The 17,382-nt window shown below is 40.8% G+C and overlaps 1 protein-coding gene across 9 annotated transcripts in view; it reads left to right on the forward strand.

Annotated features, from left to right (window-relative positions):
- Nucleotides 1-17,382, forward strand: part of LRATD2 (LRAT domain containing 2) — a 56,370-nt gene that overhangs the window by 7,150 nt on the left and 31,838 nt on the right. For 5 of the 9 annotated variants that reach the window (XR_006885612.1, XR_006885611.1, XR_006885618.1 and 2 more), the window contains exons 3-4: nucleotides 2,529-2,619; nucleotides 2,707-2,779. The gene's annotated coding sequence lies outside the window, so the exon portion shown is untranslated. Of the gene's footprint in view, nucleotides 1-2,528; nucleotides 2,620-2,706; nucleotides 2,780-16,194; nucleotides 16,278-17,382 lie in introns of those variants that run through there. The other 4 variants (XR_006885613.1, XR_006885614.1, XR_006885619.1 and 1 more) reach the window with 2 other exon arrangements.

Genomic DNA, 17,382 nt, shown 5'->3' on the forward strand with positions numbered 1-17,382 from the left:
CCTAACGTACAAAGGTAAACCAGAGCCTTAGTTTCTGTCCTCACATCTTTATATTCTAATAGGTAAGGCAGATAACTATATACCAAAAAGAAATTCACAGGAAGGAATTCAATTACAGTTGTAGGTGCAATGAAGGAAGTGTACGGGGCCTATGGGCGAGGATCTCTCTCTGAGTCAGTGAGGGCTTCCCTGAGGAAGCGTTTATGCTGAACTTCGGAAGAAGTAGAGGAGAAAGCCAGGTGTTTCAGAGGGCACTGATTACCTGAATTCCAGGAGGAAGGCTGGGAAGTGAATGAATGAATGTTGAGTGCTCTCAAAATGCCTTTGCTTCATGCCCAGTAGTTGTCCATTGCTCCTTGGGGTTCCCTTCCCCAACGTGTTGTCTGATTCATTCATGTACCACTGATGCTTAACACAGGACAGGCAGAGAGACTCTTGCTCCAAGTTTGAGTGAGTGTGTGACTTTGGAGGGTGGGGTTTACTAGACTAAAAAGCCCCCATATTATCTCAGGGTGATGTCATGACTACGGTTTGAAGAGGGAGAAGTAGCAGTTGCTTTTAGGATGATGGAGCAGGGAGAGCCAATGAGTGACTCTGTGCTCCCCTCTCCCAGGACTAGAGGTTGGCCTGTACTACTGGTGACTTAAATTGCCAGCCAGGTTACAAAGTGGGGTGTGAATCTGGGCTTTTGCCCGATGCAAGTGTGAGAAGTGGCACAGGCCAACCTAGATGGGAGCAGAGGTAAAACGGAGCAAGAGGTTTTACAGCCTACATGCCACAGTCTTGGAATTGTGGTGGAGGAAGAGAGTATTTTGTTCAGTTGGCCAACACAAGCCACTTAAAAAATAGTCACTGGGGGGCTGGCCCTGTGGCCCAGCAGTTAAGTTCTCATGCTCCGCTGCAGGCGGCCCAGTGTTTCCTTGGTTCGAATCCTGGGCGCGGACATGGCACCACTCGTCAGGCCTTGCTGAGACGGCGTCCCACATGCCACAACTAGAAGGACTCACAACTGAGAATATACAACTATGTACTGGGGGGCTTTGGGGAGAAAAAGGAAAAAAATTTTAAAATCTTAAAAAAAAAAATAGTCACTGGTGTCTTGATGAATGTAGCCATAAATGACTCAGAAGATGAGTTCCCTGCTGCTTTCTTTGGGAAATTTGTATGACAATGTAATTAACTCCCAAAGTCTGGCTATCTTGATATGGAGGGCATTCTTTGTAACCTCCTAACTTTGCGGATTCTCTGTTGTTAGGCTAAACTGGAGGTCGAGGGTCTGACCAAGGCACACAGAATTGACTAGTGGTTCAGGCTTGACAGTCAAGCTACCGGGTTTCTCTACTCCAGGCTCTGATTCCTTTTAAGGTGGTATAACATTGGGAGAGATCGTGTATTTGCTTAGAAGCTTTATTTCTTCTCTACAATGTGGCTTGTGACATTGGTCCATTCACTTAATTCTCTGAATTTCAGTTTTTTTGTAAAATAATATAATATGTAATATATATAATACTATAATTGGACTATAATAATAGTGTCTACTTCAAATGGTGGTTGTGGGCACAAGACGAAACAATGCATATAAGGCCCAGATCAGTTTATGATTAGCTAGAGAAAATCTGGGATATTGTGCATTCAAAAGCCTTATTCAAAATAAATAAAATTACTATCTGGGAGAAAGAGGTCTTCTCTTTAGTCTTAGAGAATTTCTTAGCTAGATACAAGAATTTGGTAAGCTAAGAAAGAGATAACTCCAGTTGATTCTTTAGCTGTTTGGCCACTGCTGTAGTATTTGAAATTTTATTTTATTTTTTTTGCTTTTTCTCCCCAAATCCCCCTGGTACATAGTTGTATATTTTAGTTGTGGGTCCCTCTAGTTGTGGCATGTGGGACGCTGCCTCAGCATGGCCTGATGAGCGATGCCATGTCCGTGCCCAGGATCTGAACCTGCAAAACCCTGGGCTGCCGAAGCGGAGTGTGCGAACTTAATCACTTGGCCACGGGGCCTGCCCCTGAAATGTTTCTCGAGCTTTGGTCATTAGTAGATGAACCATTTAACTTGTTTATACATTTTATTATGTTTACTAATTAATTCACCAAATGTTTCCTGGGAACCTTTAAGGTCCTAGGTGCTGGAAAACCCAGGGAGGATAAGAAGGGTTATTGCAGTAATCATTTTAACAATGATGAGGTCACCTTGCCTGCGCTGTCCTATTTTATTCATCACAACAGTGTTTCTGGATAGGTGCTAATATCTTCATTTTGTAGTTGAGGAAACAGGCTGAGAGAAATGAGATGATTTGTCCACAGTCACATGGCTAACAAATGACAGCTTCTGGCCTGGAACAGAAATGCTGGTCTCCAAAGCCCTAGGCTAGGGTTCTCCACTGAAAGATCGTCTGACCACACCCACCCTTTTGGCAACCCCACCCTCCTCCTTAGCCATGGAGAAGTCTTAGGACGTTATTCTGCTCCAACATGTGGCTTGAAGCATTATCTGAATAGCACGTCTGCTTTTGCTCTTATTGCAGTAGCTCTAGAGGTAGTGAGCCTGGGAGGCCAGAAGACGCAGGAGCAAGAGGACGGGCAACTCTCAGCCAGGAGGGATTTCACGTGCTCATCGTGAGTAACACTGACAAGCCCAGTAATTGACCTTCCTATAATTACCCCCACCTTCCCTGTGGCTGAGCACTTCCTTTCCCCCTTCAGGCTGACGGCAAGTCATGCTGGCCTGCTTTGAATCATGACTCCAACTGCTGATCTGCTGTGTGACCTTGGGCAAGTTAGTACCTTCTTAAGCCACTTTGATTTATCTAAAAATTGGGGCCACTAGGGGTGCCTACTCCCTAAGGCTGTTAATTGGCTTACATGAGATCATGTAAATCAGGCGCATCATGGGGCACTCAGGTGTGGCATGGTGGCCATATTGGTTGGCTCTGCCACATATAGCTCTGCTACGAATATAATATATGACCTTGAGCAGGTCTCTTTACTATGCCAGGACCCTGGATCTATGCTTCTGTGTGTGGAGCACCAACTCCATCAGGAGTCTATGATAACATCAAGTGCAACTTTATCCTTTGACAAGGTTATAGAAGTTCCTAGTTGCTCTGCTTATTAAGTAATTAATGAGTACTAATTAATACTGATTCCTTGGCCATAGTCTTACACCTCACTTATGTAAAAAATTAATATATAAATTTAAAAAAAATTAATAATATTAATAAGGCCAGCCCTGTGGCTGAGTGGTTAAGGTTCTGTGTTCTCCAGTTCGGCAGCCTGGGTTCCCTGGTTCGGATCCCCATCCCGATCCTGGGCGGGGACCTACTCCACTCATCAGCCATGCTGTGGAGACATCCCACATATAAAAAATAGAGGAAGATTGGCACAGATGTTAGCTCAGGGCTAATCTTCCTCAAGCAAAAAAAGGAGAAGATTGGCAATGGATGTTAGCTCAGAGCAAATCTTCCTCACCAAGAAAGAAATAATAATAATATTAATAATAAGATGACTGAATTTCAGGGAGTGCTTTTATTGTGAAAAGTAGGGACTACACACAAAACTTTTTTTCTTGAACTGGCAAATTTTGTTTTGATCTTTCATATTAGAAACCAAATCTGGGCCATGGATGAGGAAAAAGGTAATGATAGGAGTAAATTAATCTGTGTCTCCTTTGTTTTGGAAAAAGAGTGTTTAGAATTTTTTTTTTTTAACTTTTCAGTTTTGCTTTTGGAACACCAATTGTTTGTTTGTTTTTTCCATTCTAGAGTACATTTCTCTTTGCTACCTGGCTGTACTCTTGGCCAATACATTATAGCCCATGGAGAGAATTCTCTTATATCTCAATAGATATGCAAGATTTAGTCTACTTTATTCCAGCGGAGTCTGTTTCTTCTTATATTTCAGAAAGAGCAAGGTTCTTCATAAAGCCATGAAGCATTAAATGGTGGCAGTTCTTTGTGCGGACATCAGTTTTAGTACTTTTTATAAAAAGCGTTTATTTTTTATAGTATCATACAGAATAGTTTTACGCAAGACATGTTCTCCTTCGTTTCTCCTCCTCTCTCCCCCAGCTAAGAATTGGACTATTTTCAGTTGGTCTTATCAAGCCTTAAGAGATACTTTTCTGCAAGGCCCTGTTGCTTTCATTGCAATTCCAAATGGCATTCTTGTCTAGAACTGTGTTCATTTATTCTTTAAGTATTCACTCAGGCCTATCAGGCAGTGTGCTACCCACTAGGGCTAGAAGGAGGAATGCCATGTGGTCCCTGTGCTCCAGGTGCCAGCCCACATTCTGCTGAGGAAGACAGATGGGCAAACAGTAAGTGCAATACCTTGTGATAAAAGTGTGATGATAGAGAACAGGCAGGCACCAGGCATTATGGTGACATTGGTGAGGGGTTGGGGGAGGGGAGGCTGGCAGCTAACCCCACGTGCTGGGGCTGGGGAAGGGTCCAGGATAGGTTTCCTAGGGAGAGGTAAGTAGGTAGGGAGAGGTCTTATCAGAGAAAGATTCTGACATAATTCTGCTCCCATCTCGTCAATCCTTTATTTTAGGAGTAAAACCTCATCTGTCTTTGGTATATGGCTTGGGGGGAGGTGGAGCATGAGAACAAATGCTATAAATTGCTTAGTAATTCCTTTTCTCTTTTTCATAGTGCTGGTATAAATTTCAGCCAACTAGGGTACATTATTGGAAACTCTGAAAGGATATTAATTTTACCCCAGTAAAAGTGTTCTCCTATCTTTAGCACCATCATTCAGCTGACTGTAGGCATGGCCGAGTAGTTCCAATATGGTGAGGGTTGAGGCTGCCCTCTCTGTGTTTTGAGGGAGCTGAGAGGCATGGTGGAAAACATGGGCCAGTGTTGGAGTCAGCCCTGGGCTGTCACCCCAGCACCTCTTCTTTCTTTGCCACCTGGGCAGATGACCTCACCTGGCTCTGGAAGCTGCAGTGTATTAATTTGTAAAGTGGGAATAATATGTCATCTACCATGCAGGGTTGTGGTTCATGGTAATATACATAAATCCCTCAGAAGTAGTCCTGGCACAAAGGTATATGCTCAGGGATTGGTTGGTGTCTTTATCCATTTTCTCTTCTTCAGTTTTGCCCAGTGTTCATAACTCAAATCCAAAATCTCATAGATGAATTTCAGATTGGAGCTGGTTAAGCCAAACAAATCTAACCAGTGTTAAGATGGTCAGAGATGGTGCAACCTTTGGTTTTGTAATGGTTCAAACTATCTGGCCCCAGGAGTTTAGGAGAAAATCATAAATATATGTGGATACACACACGTAAGCATACACACACACACATGCACACACATACACACCAAGCCAAGCCTCGTGCATCATTCCATCTGAATCTTTGGTTTCTACCCAACCTGACAACCTAAGAGGGGAAGCTCAGGCATTGATATCGTCATGAAGCTATAACTGTTTTACTCCTCCCGGGTTAATGCCTCTCTCTGCGTGCCCTTTAAGACGATGAATATTTTCTATTAATGTAATTTTATTACTTTTTTTAATATTTCAAAAATAATATATGCTTAATATAAAAGAAGTTCAAATACCAAAGTATATAAACTCAAAGTAAAGGACATCCTCCATTGCCTTCTCTCACCTTGTTCACTCTAACCAAGGGTTATCAATATTAGATGTGTTGTGTGTTCCTTCTAGACTTTTTTCTATTAACATTCAGATATGCTCATCTGCATATATTTTCCAGTGTTTTAAATTAGATCATGCTACCCATATTACTCTGCCCCCCCTTTATTTACTCATCAATAAATCAACTTTATTTTATATTACTACATCAAATGTCTAGAACATTCTTTTTAAACATCTGTTGAGTATTCCATGGTAAAAAGCTTCTGTTTCTTATTTATGCATTTTCTCATTGATGCCCATTTAAATCATACCCAATTTTTCCAAATTATAAATGATACCACAAACATCTTGCTATACCTGTTCTTGGCATATATGTGAGTATTTCTGGAGGATATAATTACTGAAGTGAAATTTCTGGATTAAAGGTTATGCAAAATTTAAATTTGATAGGAACGACCATATGGACCTCTATAGAAGATTGTGCCAATTTACAGTAATGCTTATAACATTCTCAAGTGTTTGAAAATATTTACTTATTCATAGGCAAAAAGTAGTATAGTGTTTGAGTGTCTATGAGAGATTTATTTTTTATCACCTGAGCTAGTCTCATTGGTGTTTCCAAGAACTTTTTTTTTTTTTTAGCAGTTTTTACCAGTTTACCAGTTTACCAGTTTTATTCTGTTACAAACACTCTAATTCTCTCCAAAGCACTTGGTTGTTCGATCAGCCTGGTGAATTCTAGAGTCCAATCTATGAACAAACAATAGAAAGGCAGGAGTGGAAGGTATCCAAAATTATCCTTCTTTTAAAAATGTAAATCAGAGTGTGCAGCATACTGTTTTACACCCTTTAGTGGCTTCCAGTAGTGCTTAGAATTAAATCTAAGTTCCTTATGGTGGCCTGTTGGCCTGTACAATCTGGCCTCTGCTGATGTTGCCAACCTCACTTCTTATCACTCCCCCTCGCAGGGGACATTCCACCCGCACAGGCCTAGATTTATTTTCCTAAATACACTAAGGTTTTCCTTCCTGGCTTTAGAGTAGTATTTTTCAGACTTTGACCTGCAATAAGAAATGCACTGTGTATCACAACTAAATGCCCACATATATGTCTATGTGTGTGTGTATGTATATGTATGAAATATATATGTATATATCTGAATATACATGTACCTGAAACTAAAATTTTGCCAAACATTTCCTAACTGTACCATGATGCCTTGTAGTAAGATGATGTGGTAGGCAGAATAATGGCCCCCCAAAGATGTCTGCACCCTAATCTCCAGACCTGTGAATGTGTTTTCTGATCAGTCGAAATCTCAAAATTGAGGATTCTCTGGGAAGGAGAGCCAATACCCAGAGCCTTCTCTTTTCACCAGTTTACAGCATCACCTTGGAAAAACCTTAAATTTTAATGCCTATTACATCCTTAGCCCTTACTTGGGAAATGCCAGTTACCACGTGTTTGGTGCCTCCACAGCCCTGGGTTAGGCATGTTAGGGAAATATGAATCCTGTTCAGAGGTATATATAATACTTCCATAGTTGTGTGCTTGTTGGAGAAATCAGATTAAAGGGTCAGAAGAAACTTGAAAGTAATAAAGACAGAAGGAGACATTCAATTGTGAGATGTAGTTAGGGGCAAGAGGACATTTTAGTCCCCTTGGTCATCTCTAGTGATGACAATAGTCATTTGTAATGTGATGCATTTCCAAAGCACCTTTCACAGATTATCGCATTTGGTCTTGGCACCCTCTCCTTCACGTATTACGTATTACTATTCTCCTTGAACAGGTGTGGAAATTGAGCCTCAGGGAAAGAGAAATAAGATATTTATTTCTCTTAATTTTGAGTACATACTGTAGGCCAGACTTCATGGTTGGAATCTTACAAATGGTATTTCAGTGAATCCCCAGCATAACCTGGGAAGTGGGCACTGAGATTCTCATTTTACAGAGGAAGTTATGACTCCTCCAAGATCGCTGAGCTGTGAAAGGGACCAAATAAGTCTCAGTCCAAGTTATCTGACTCCTGGGCCAATGCTTTTCCTGCCACGTTACAGTTACTTCCAGTAGCTGCACTCACTGTCATTTGCAAGCATTTCCCAAATCACATAATCGTAAAGGCTTCTCTTCAGATTTCTGCAGTGCTGCTGAAAGTTGGGGAGGTGGAATGTTAGACTTAGATCTTTTTCCGTGGCCCCTGTTACTCTGAAAAATGCGTTGAAGGCAAGAAACTGAACAATCCAACTGAGAGATGACAGAGAGCTAAGGAAGACGGGAGCCCCATGTGCAAAGGACTTTGATTTTTTACTTTAACTTTTTATTTGGGCATAATTTCAAAATTGCTTGAATAAGCACAGTGCAAAAGAATCTCTATCTACCCTGCATGCAGATTCATCTTTTCTTAACGTTTTATTCCATTTGTAAAGTGCAGGGGGGATAAATGTTTTTAATGTCATTCTTGCCCAAGGATTCTGTGTGTCTAGCAGCTCTTTTATGCCTCATTTGAATCGTCCTACAGCCCAACTCTCTTATTCACACTTTCCTACCTGTGTTCTCAGTTCAGTTTGCTTTTTGCCCAGGATGTCCTTCTCTCTCCCATTGTAGGTACGAGTCAGGCTCTGCTACTGGTCAGCTTGAATTTGGATCATTGCTCTATCGCTTACTAGCCATTGTAACTTTGAGAGAGGCAGTTTCTCATCTGAAAACATGGGCCTGAAGTAGCACCTTCTGGAGTGGTTGTGGAGATTACATGGAATCATATGAGAAAAAAGTTTAGCCACAGGACCAAGCATATCCCCTAGAAATGCAAACTCACATTGCAAGGGACCCAGATTCATCCTATAGTCATTTGTACAGCTGTACCAGTTGTTAAAATACTGAAACACTTTATATCAGTTGATAAATACCTGCTTCCCTGAAACCCACCCCTCCCCACCATTGCACTCCCATCTTCCTGGCCCCCTGGCCACTGCCCTGGGACCCCCAGGGATATCTCCACTAACAAGGACATGCTTGCAGAGCTGGGGCCTCCAGCACTCTGCTGCAGCTCCGTGTGCAGCATTTGGATTGGTTAATGACTGCTGAAAAATGCTAATATCACTGCAGAATATTAGCTTAGTGCCTATAAATATTATCGCCCCCGTTTACAAGTGATGAAGTAAGCTGTGGGAGGGAATGAGTAACTGCCCAAGGTTACACAGCTAATAATGACAAACCTGAGACTATGTAATCTCCAAAACCACGTGCGGTGTCTATGGAGTAGAGTCCCAGTCTTCAAGCCTGGTTCAGCCCCCTTGACCTGGGGCAGGGACTTCATCTTTCAGAGCGGGAACAGAGTGAGAATGATTCTTCTGGCTTCTCTACCTCTCCAGGCATTGAGAAGTGCTGATGGAGAGAAATTTTCCTTCTGTTTCTGTTCGGGGCAAATAATGAAACTCTGCGGTCAATTTTAGGCCAGAGACCAAACTCGAGTCGTTAATTATTCACAGAGCTGATAATTCTGCTCTTCTTTTGAAACTGCTAAACCTGTTGAGACAAGCCAGCACTACAAAGCTGGTAAAACAAACTTTTTGAAAATAGCTTGTTGAAGCAGATCTCATGAATATTTTTAGAGAGGGAACGTGAGCCAATGAAAGCAAAGATATAATGCACGGAGCGTGACCCTGGGAGCCAGAGAGACTCCGCTGATGAGCTGTTTGCTGTTGGGCAAGTCAAGTAATAAGTAACGTTTGCTTCATCACTTGGAAAATGAGAATAAATACCTTGAAGAGTTCTTTAGAGTCAGATACAATGGGTGCACAGCCCTGAGCTCAGTGCCTGGCACCAAGAGTGAGAGTCAAAATATTTACTAACCTGGACTACAGGACCCTAAAGAAAACAGAGTCATCCTGAATCAACATCCCAGACGCCCACCGGCAGGCCAGGAGTTAACCCTTACCTTAGGAGTAACCCCTACCTAAACGCAGCTATTTACCGTGGGAATGGAAATTTTTAGCTGCTGTACTCAGGTTCCTGGCTGAAAAGCAGCCCTGCCTGGCAGGAGAAGAAAGTACTCAGCCACCGTTGGGTCTGTTCTTCATTATATGAGAAAGACAAGAGACAGCTGATAATTTGAGGGTTGGTTTGTTTCCAATAACACAGAAGGGGTAAAGGGGAAAGTTGAAGCCTTTCTCTCTTCTCCTTCCTGGTCTCACTCCCCAGAAATAACAGTTAGTAGCAGATTCTTATATCTCTTTCTAGAAATTAGCCAATTACCCTTCCTTCCTTCCATGCAAATGAAATCATAATATAATAATCACTAATATATCTCATGTGCTGCCTGGGAATATTTTAAGCATCTTGTATGAACTATATGTTATTTAACCTCATGACAACTCTGTGAAATAAATACTGCTTTTATTTACATATTTTAGATGGGGAAACTGAGGCCCAGAGAGGTTAAATCATTTGCTTAAAGTCACACAGGAGGTAGGAACAGGAAAAGAACCCAGGAAGTCAACATACATCCATCTTATTCTGTTTTATCCTTGCATAGCATGTCTTAATATGGATGAACCATAACTTATTGTTGGATATTGAGATTTTCCGAATCTGTTCTAATAATCTCAGCTGCATCGAACATCTTTGTATATTAAGTTTTAACTTTTATTCGATATCTACTTTGTGCCGGGCATTCTGGGACACCCTTTTACATGTATATTGTCATTTAATGCTCACAGCCACTCCATGAGGTTAAGAATCATCCATTTGGCAATATCCTCAATTGTAAGGACACTGAGATTCTAAGCAGTTAAGTAACTTGCCCAAGGTCCCAGAGTTAGTGAATAGCAGTAGGTGGAACTGAACTCAGGCTGTCTGATTCCAGAGCCTGTGACACCAGTGTCGCTATGGAGCATACATGGCCATGAGCAAAAACATCCACGAGGAAGTCACACATCTACAGAAATCTCCTTTTAATACTATCATCCTTTTATATTTTTTCTTATGTATTAATCACTGAGACTCCATTTTCATACATAAAAAACAGAGTTAATAATACCTCCTGCTATGGACTGAATTGTGTTCCCCCAAATTCACGGTGAAGCCCTAAGTCCCAATGGGATGGTATTTGGAGGTGAGGCCTTTGAGAGGTAATTAAGTGTAGATGAGGTCATAAGGGTGGAGCCCCCCTGATGGGATTAGTGTCCTTATAAAAAGGGACGCCGGAGAGCTTGCTTCCTCCCTCTCTCTCCACCTTGTGAGCACACAGCGAGAAGGTGGCCATCTGCCACCAGAACCTGACCGTACTGGCGCCTTGATCTTGGACTTCTAGCTTCCAGAACTGTGAGAAAAATATTTCTGTTGTTTAAGCCCCCCAATCTGTGGTATTTTGTTACAGCAGCCCAAGCAGCTAATACACCCACCTTATGAAATTATTTTAAAGATTAACAGAAGCAATGAGGTAAAGACATCTAGAATAATTTCTAACATGGATTATGGAGTTATCACAAGCCAGGTATTGTTCCAAGAGCTTCACATGTGTATTGGCTTGCTAGGACTGCCACAGCAAAATACCACCAACTGGGTGCCTTAAAACAGCAGAAATTTGTACTCTCACAGTTTTGGAGGCTAGAAGTCTAAAATTAAGGTGCTGACAAGGCCAAACTCTCTTAAAAGCCTCTGGGGGAGGATCCTTCCTTGCCTCTTCCAAGCTTCTGGTGGCCCGAGGTGTAATCTCTGCCTCCGTTGTCACATGGCATTCTCCCCGTGTCTTCACGTGGCCATCTTCTTATAAGGACACCAGTGATATTGGAGGACGTGCCTACCTTATTCCAGTATGATCTCATTTTTAACATCTACAATGACCTTATTTCCAAAAAAAAGTCCTATCCTGAGATATTGAGGGTTAGGACTTCAGCATATCTTTTCTGAAGGGAACAATTGAACTCATCACAATACATATTACCTCACTCAATCTGCGCTGTAACCCAATGGAGCAGAGATTATTATTGTTCCCATTTTAGATATGAGGACACCGAGGCTCAGAGAATTCACAGAACTTGTCCAAGATCATACAGTGACTAAGCAAGTGTATGCTGTACTACTTCTTGCTTAGTAGAGTTTGGGAGCATAGTAGGCACTCAGAAAAAAATGATTTTATTATTCTTTTTCTTTATTTTATTTCAAAATCCCTCGCAAATGACCATATATTCTAGAGCAGGGGTAAGCAAAGATTTGATGAAAAGGGCCAGATAGTAAATACTTTAGGTTTTACAGATGACGTGGTCAGTCTTTGTTGCAGCTACTGAACTCTGCCACTATAGCATGAAAGTAGCCAAAGATAATATGTAAGCAAATGAGCGTGGCTGTGTTCCAATAAGGCATTATTTGCTAAAATAGATGGTGTTTATCCATTCATCAGTTGATAGACATTTGGGTTGCTTCCACCTTTTGGTTATTATGAATAGAGCTGCTATTTGATAGTGTCCTTTCAAGCACAAAAGTTTTTAATGTTGATGAAGCCCAATTTATCCATAGTTTTCTTTTATTTCATGCTTTTGATGTCATAGCTAAGGAAACGTTGCTTAATCTGATGCCATGAAGACTTGCTCCTGTGTTTTCTTCTAAGAGTTGTATAGTTTTAGTTCTTGAGTTTAAGTTTCTCATCCATTTTGAGTTAACTTTTGTATATGGTCTTAAAGTAGGACCCAATTTCTTTCTTTTGCATGTGGATATCCAGTTATCCCAGCATCATTTGTTGAAAATGCTATTCTTTCCCCCACTGAATAGTCTTGGCATTCTGGTCAAAAATCAATTGACCATCAAGGTAAGGGCTTATTTCTGGACTCTCAATTCTATTGCATTGTTCTCTATGCTTATCACCATGCCACTTCCTCACTGTCTTGATTACTGTGTTGCTGTGTTGTAAGTTTTGAAATCAGGAACTTTGAGTCCTCCAATTGTGTTCTTTCTTTTCAAGATTGTTTTGGCTATTCTGGGGCCCTTGCATTAACATATAAATTTTAGGGTCAACTTGTCAATTTCTGCAAAAAAGCCAGCTGGGGTTTTGGCCAGCTGGGGATTTAGGATTGCAGTGAATCTTCAGATCAAGTTGGAGAGTATTACCATTGTAACAATATTAAGTCTTCCAATCCATGAACATGAGATATCTTTCCATTTATTTATGTCTTCATTAATTTCTTTCAATAGTGTTTCGTAGTTTTCAATGTATAAGTCTTGCACTTCTTTTATTGAATTTGTTCTTAAGTATTTTGTTCTTTCTGATGCTATTATTAATGGAATTGTTTTCTTAATTTTATTTTCAGATAGTTCAAAGTGTATAGAATTATATTTAATTTTTGTATACTGACTTTGTATCTTGTAATCTTGATAAACTCAATTTTTTGTCTTAATTTATCTTTTTAGTCTACTCCTTACTTTTTTCTATAAACAAGATCATGCTGTCTGCAAATAGAGATGATTCTACTTCTTCCTTCTCAATCTGAATGGCTTTTATTTCTTTTTCTTGTTTAAATGTGCTGGCAAGAACCTCCAGCACAGTACTGAAGAGACATGGCAAGAGCTGATATCTTGTTCCTGATCTTAGAGGAAAAACTTTCACTCTTTCACCATTAGATAGGATGTTGGCTTTGGGTTTTTCATAGATACCATTTATAAGTTGAGGAGATTCTTTTCTATTCTTAGTTTGTTGAGTGTTTTTATCATGAAAGAGTGTCGGATTTTGTCAGGTATTTTTTCTGCTATTGAGATGATCATGTGATTTTTTGAACTTTGTTCTATTAATATGGTGTATTATATTAATTGTTTTTTGTATTGAACCAACCTTGCATTCCTAGGATAATCTCACTCATTCATGGTAAACAATTCTTTCTATATGTTGGTGAAGTCAGTTTGCTAGTATTTTTATGAGGATTTTTTGATCTATATTTATATGGCATATTGATCTGATTCTTATGATGCCTTTGTTTGGTTTGATATCAGGATAATGTGACCCTCATAGAATGGTGTAGGTCTCTGCTTATTTACTTTTTTAATTAGTTTTTATTTTTGTTATTTATATTGAACAATCTCAATTGACCTGTCTTTAAGTTTACTAAATCTTCTGCCTGCTCAAATCTCCAGTTGGGCATAATTTCTATCTTTTTATTGATAATCTACATCTGGTGACATATTTTTCTCATACTTTCCTTTAATTCTTTAGACATGGTTTCTTTTAGTTCTTTAAATATATTTATGAGAACAGATTTAAGCGTCTGCCTAGTAAGTCCAATGTCTGGACTTTCTCATGAACAGTTTCTGTAAACTAATTTTTCCCTTTGTCTAGGCCATGCTTGCTGATTTCTTTGCCTGTCTCCTATTTTTTTGCTATTGTTATTGAAAACTGCCCATTGTAAATAATGCAATGTGTCAACTCTGGAAATCAGATTCTCTGTCTTTTCCAGGCTTTGTTGTTGTTGCTATTATTTGTTTGTTTAGTGACTTTTTGGACTAATTCTGTAAAATATATATTCTTTGTTGTGAGTGGCCACTGAAGTCTCTATTCAGTTAGCTTAGTGGTTAGCTAATGACTAGACAGAGATTTCCTTAAAATTCCTTGAATTTATAATCTCTCAGCCTTTTTAAGGGCTGTGTGTGTGTGTGTTGAGTTATGTTTTCAGTGTTCTGGCAGACGGTCTACAATTCCATCTTATCCTTTACTCCTTGCTCAGGTGGAGACTCAAGATAACCAGAAGTGAGAGAGTAGGACCTTCTCCAGTCTTTCCTGGGCATATGCACAGTCCTGAAAATGCATATGAGCTTCTAGATTCTCAGGAATATGTTGAAACTTTTCAAAGGCCCCTATGGATATCTCATTAGCCAGTTTTTCTTTTTAAAAATTTTGGTCAACCTCTTGTTAGCTGTAACCATTAACACCTCCTCAGTCAGCTGTGATATTAAGCAATTGCCACTGATTGTATTTAACAAGTACTCTGTGGGTAGGGCTCTTCACAAAGAGCAAGCTCTGATTAGGTCAAATAAAGACAGTCCTTGAAAGTGGAGCTTTTTAGGGAACTGCCAGGCAGGTCAAATAGTGACAATTCTCTGGGAATGGGGCTTCTGGGGAGCTCCAAACCCATTTGCTTCCCTCAGTAGCTTCTAAGTGCTGGTTTTCACAGCTCCTGTAGTTGTGAGGTTTTTGTCTTTTTGTGCTACTGAATTGCTAGAGAGAGGGTGCTGGGCATAAGTCAAGTTAAAATGCCACAAGGCACATTCTCCTTGCCAAGATTCAGCCATTTTTCTTAAATAAATGCTGTTTGGATTGTTGCAAGCCTTTGATAATTTTTCAGAGTGCTGAAAAAGTTAATTTTGACAGTTTTCTCTGGTGTTCTCCTTGCTTTTATGGAGAAGTGGGTTTCAGAGGTCCTCAGTTGACCATTTCAGAACAGTCAGTTGTATATACATTTTCTATAGCTTGTAACAAATTGCCACAAACTTCACAGCTGAAACAACACGGATGTATTATGTCAGAGGTTTTGTAGGTCGGAAGTTCTGGCACAGAGTAACTGGGTTTTCTGCTCAGGTCCTACAAGCCTTAAATCAGCATGTTGGTTGGATAGTATTCTCTTCTGGAGCCTGAGGTCTTCTTCACACTCATTCAGGGTATTGGCAGGTGGTTGTTGGTTTTACTACTGAGCTCTCTAATTTTTTGCTGATGGCTAGCGGTCCATCTCAACATCTAGAAGCCACTTTTAGGTCCTAACCATGATCTGGAAGCTTACTCCTTCAAAACCAGCAGGAAGAATCTTTCTCCAGTCTGTTAAGATGGAGTCTTACATTACATAACCTAATCATGGGAATTACTGTCCTATCATATTCACAGGACCTGCACATACTCAAGGAGAGGGGATTGTATGGGGAATATCCACTATGGGGTGGGATTCTTGGAGGCCATCTTAGAATTCTTCCTACCATAAGCTTAAGTGTGGGTTTTCAAGCGTTTGGCTACAAGATACATCATTTTCAGCTATATTCCATTTGTGTAGCACTGTTTTATATAGCACTTTCATAAAAAGTTAATCTAATGTGATCTTCCAAACAGCTCTCTGAGATAGGCGGGGAAGGTATTCCTAAACCCGTTTTAGAAATGTGAACCAAAAAGCTCAGAGAGATTATATGACTTGTTCATGAGCACACAGCTAGTGAGAGGCAAATTAATTCCTCTGACTCTGAGTGGAGTGTCTTCTGCCCTACCACACACCTGCCTGCCATGTTAAGAGTCAGTCCTTTCTGAGTTTGGCTTGCTACATGGCAATGAGGATGTGAGTGCCTGAGTCTTCTTTAAGGGGCTTTGTCTCTGCAACAGTCTCGCCCTGGGCTCCTGCATCTCCTATGTGTATTTAGGGAGAATACCTGAGCATGGGAAATAGTATTAACCAGGAATTTCAATAAAATGGAGTTTTCAGGGGTGAATTGCAATTTAAATAGCTGAAAAATGCCATTTACTTCCAGCAATATATTCTGAATGCTCCCTCTGGCCCAGCTCAAAGGGAGCAGACAGTCATCTCCTGCAGAAAGTAAATGGGATTTTTATTTTTGTCTTGATAGTGCCTTGAAATCAGCCATCTCGAGGCAGGCAATGGGGCCTCGGTGAAGACACATCAGGAGGAACAGCAGAAAGTTTGGAAGGTAGTCAGCCAGTGACCAAACTCACTCTCCCTTTAATTTGATGGTTTTGTAAGTGGTAGAAGAATTTAATCATTTAAGACTAGTTTTCCTATCTCCCTATACTTAATCTTCTGGTTCAATGTATCCAGTCATCCAAAAGGTAGTGGGGATTCTTTAGTTCCTATTCAAACCTTTTAATTATTCTGTGTCTTTCTGCAGTAGTGCAAATGGCTCTCATCATTCAATCCTTCAAATGTTTGAGGGCCGTGGAACTGGGATGTTGGTTCCCAATCCAGATTTCCTTTCCCCCACCCCTGCGCAGACTCCCCAGCTTCCATGAGAAGCTGCTTCCCATCTTCTACAAGGGCCAGCCCCCTTGCCTCAAAGTGGCAACATGCTCCAGAGCTCCCCCTGCCATCAGGCTGAGCTAGATCCAGCTGAGACCACATCCCTGCCTAGCCTCCTCCCCTGCCCATCCTGCTTCCTGCATTTCCTCTCTCCTGAGAGCCCTCCCCAGTCAGTGAATCACATTCACCCAAATCACTGCCCCAGGTGCTGCTTCAATGGGCCTGGCCTAAGACACAGTGTAAAGAAGTTCTGCCCTGCCCTTCCTCCAGCTTAGTTAAAAAAGAAAAATAATCACGTCCAGGATCTAAAGGCTTTGCTGTAAAGAAACATCCATTTGAATAAGGTAGTCCTCACTAACTTGGAGGTCATTTACCTCTTAACCTCAGTTATCTGAAATACGGCCACAAACATAGAAAAGGCCTATGTGTAACCGATCCAGATAATATAAAATGAAAGGCAGTCTGTGCTTTCATTGTTGAAGAAAAGTACAGGTTTTGGTGCTGGACAGTTACACATATGAATGACCCCTCTCCCATGTGCTGGGCCAGTGGGGTTGGGCGAGCTGGTTATCCCTTCAGCTCTCAGTTTCCCCTCTGTAATACAGGGTTCACCCATATACCTCACGGTGTTGCTGGAAAGACAAATGGTCAATATGTTAAATGAATTAGTACATATCAGGGCTTCAAAAACCAGAGCTTTTATTATTAGGGTCTTCGTGTGACAAGGAGCATGCTGTTTCAGGCCAATTTCTCTTTCAAAGCTGAGGCTGGGAGCAGGTCC

The sequence above is a fragment of the Equus quagga genome, chromosome 16 (genome assembly GCF_021613505.1).
Source record: "Equus quagga isolate Etosha38 chromosome 16, UCLA_HA_Equagga_1.0, whole genome shotgun sequence".
NCBI classification, from domain to species: Eukaryota; Metazoa; Chordata; class Mammalia; order Perissodactyla; family Equidae; genus Equus; species Equus quagga.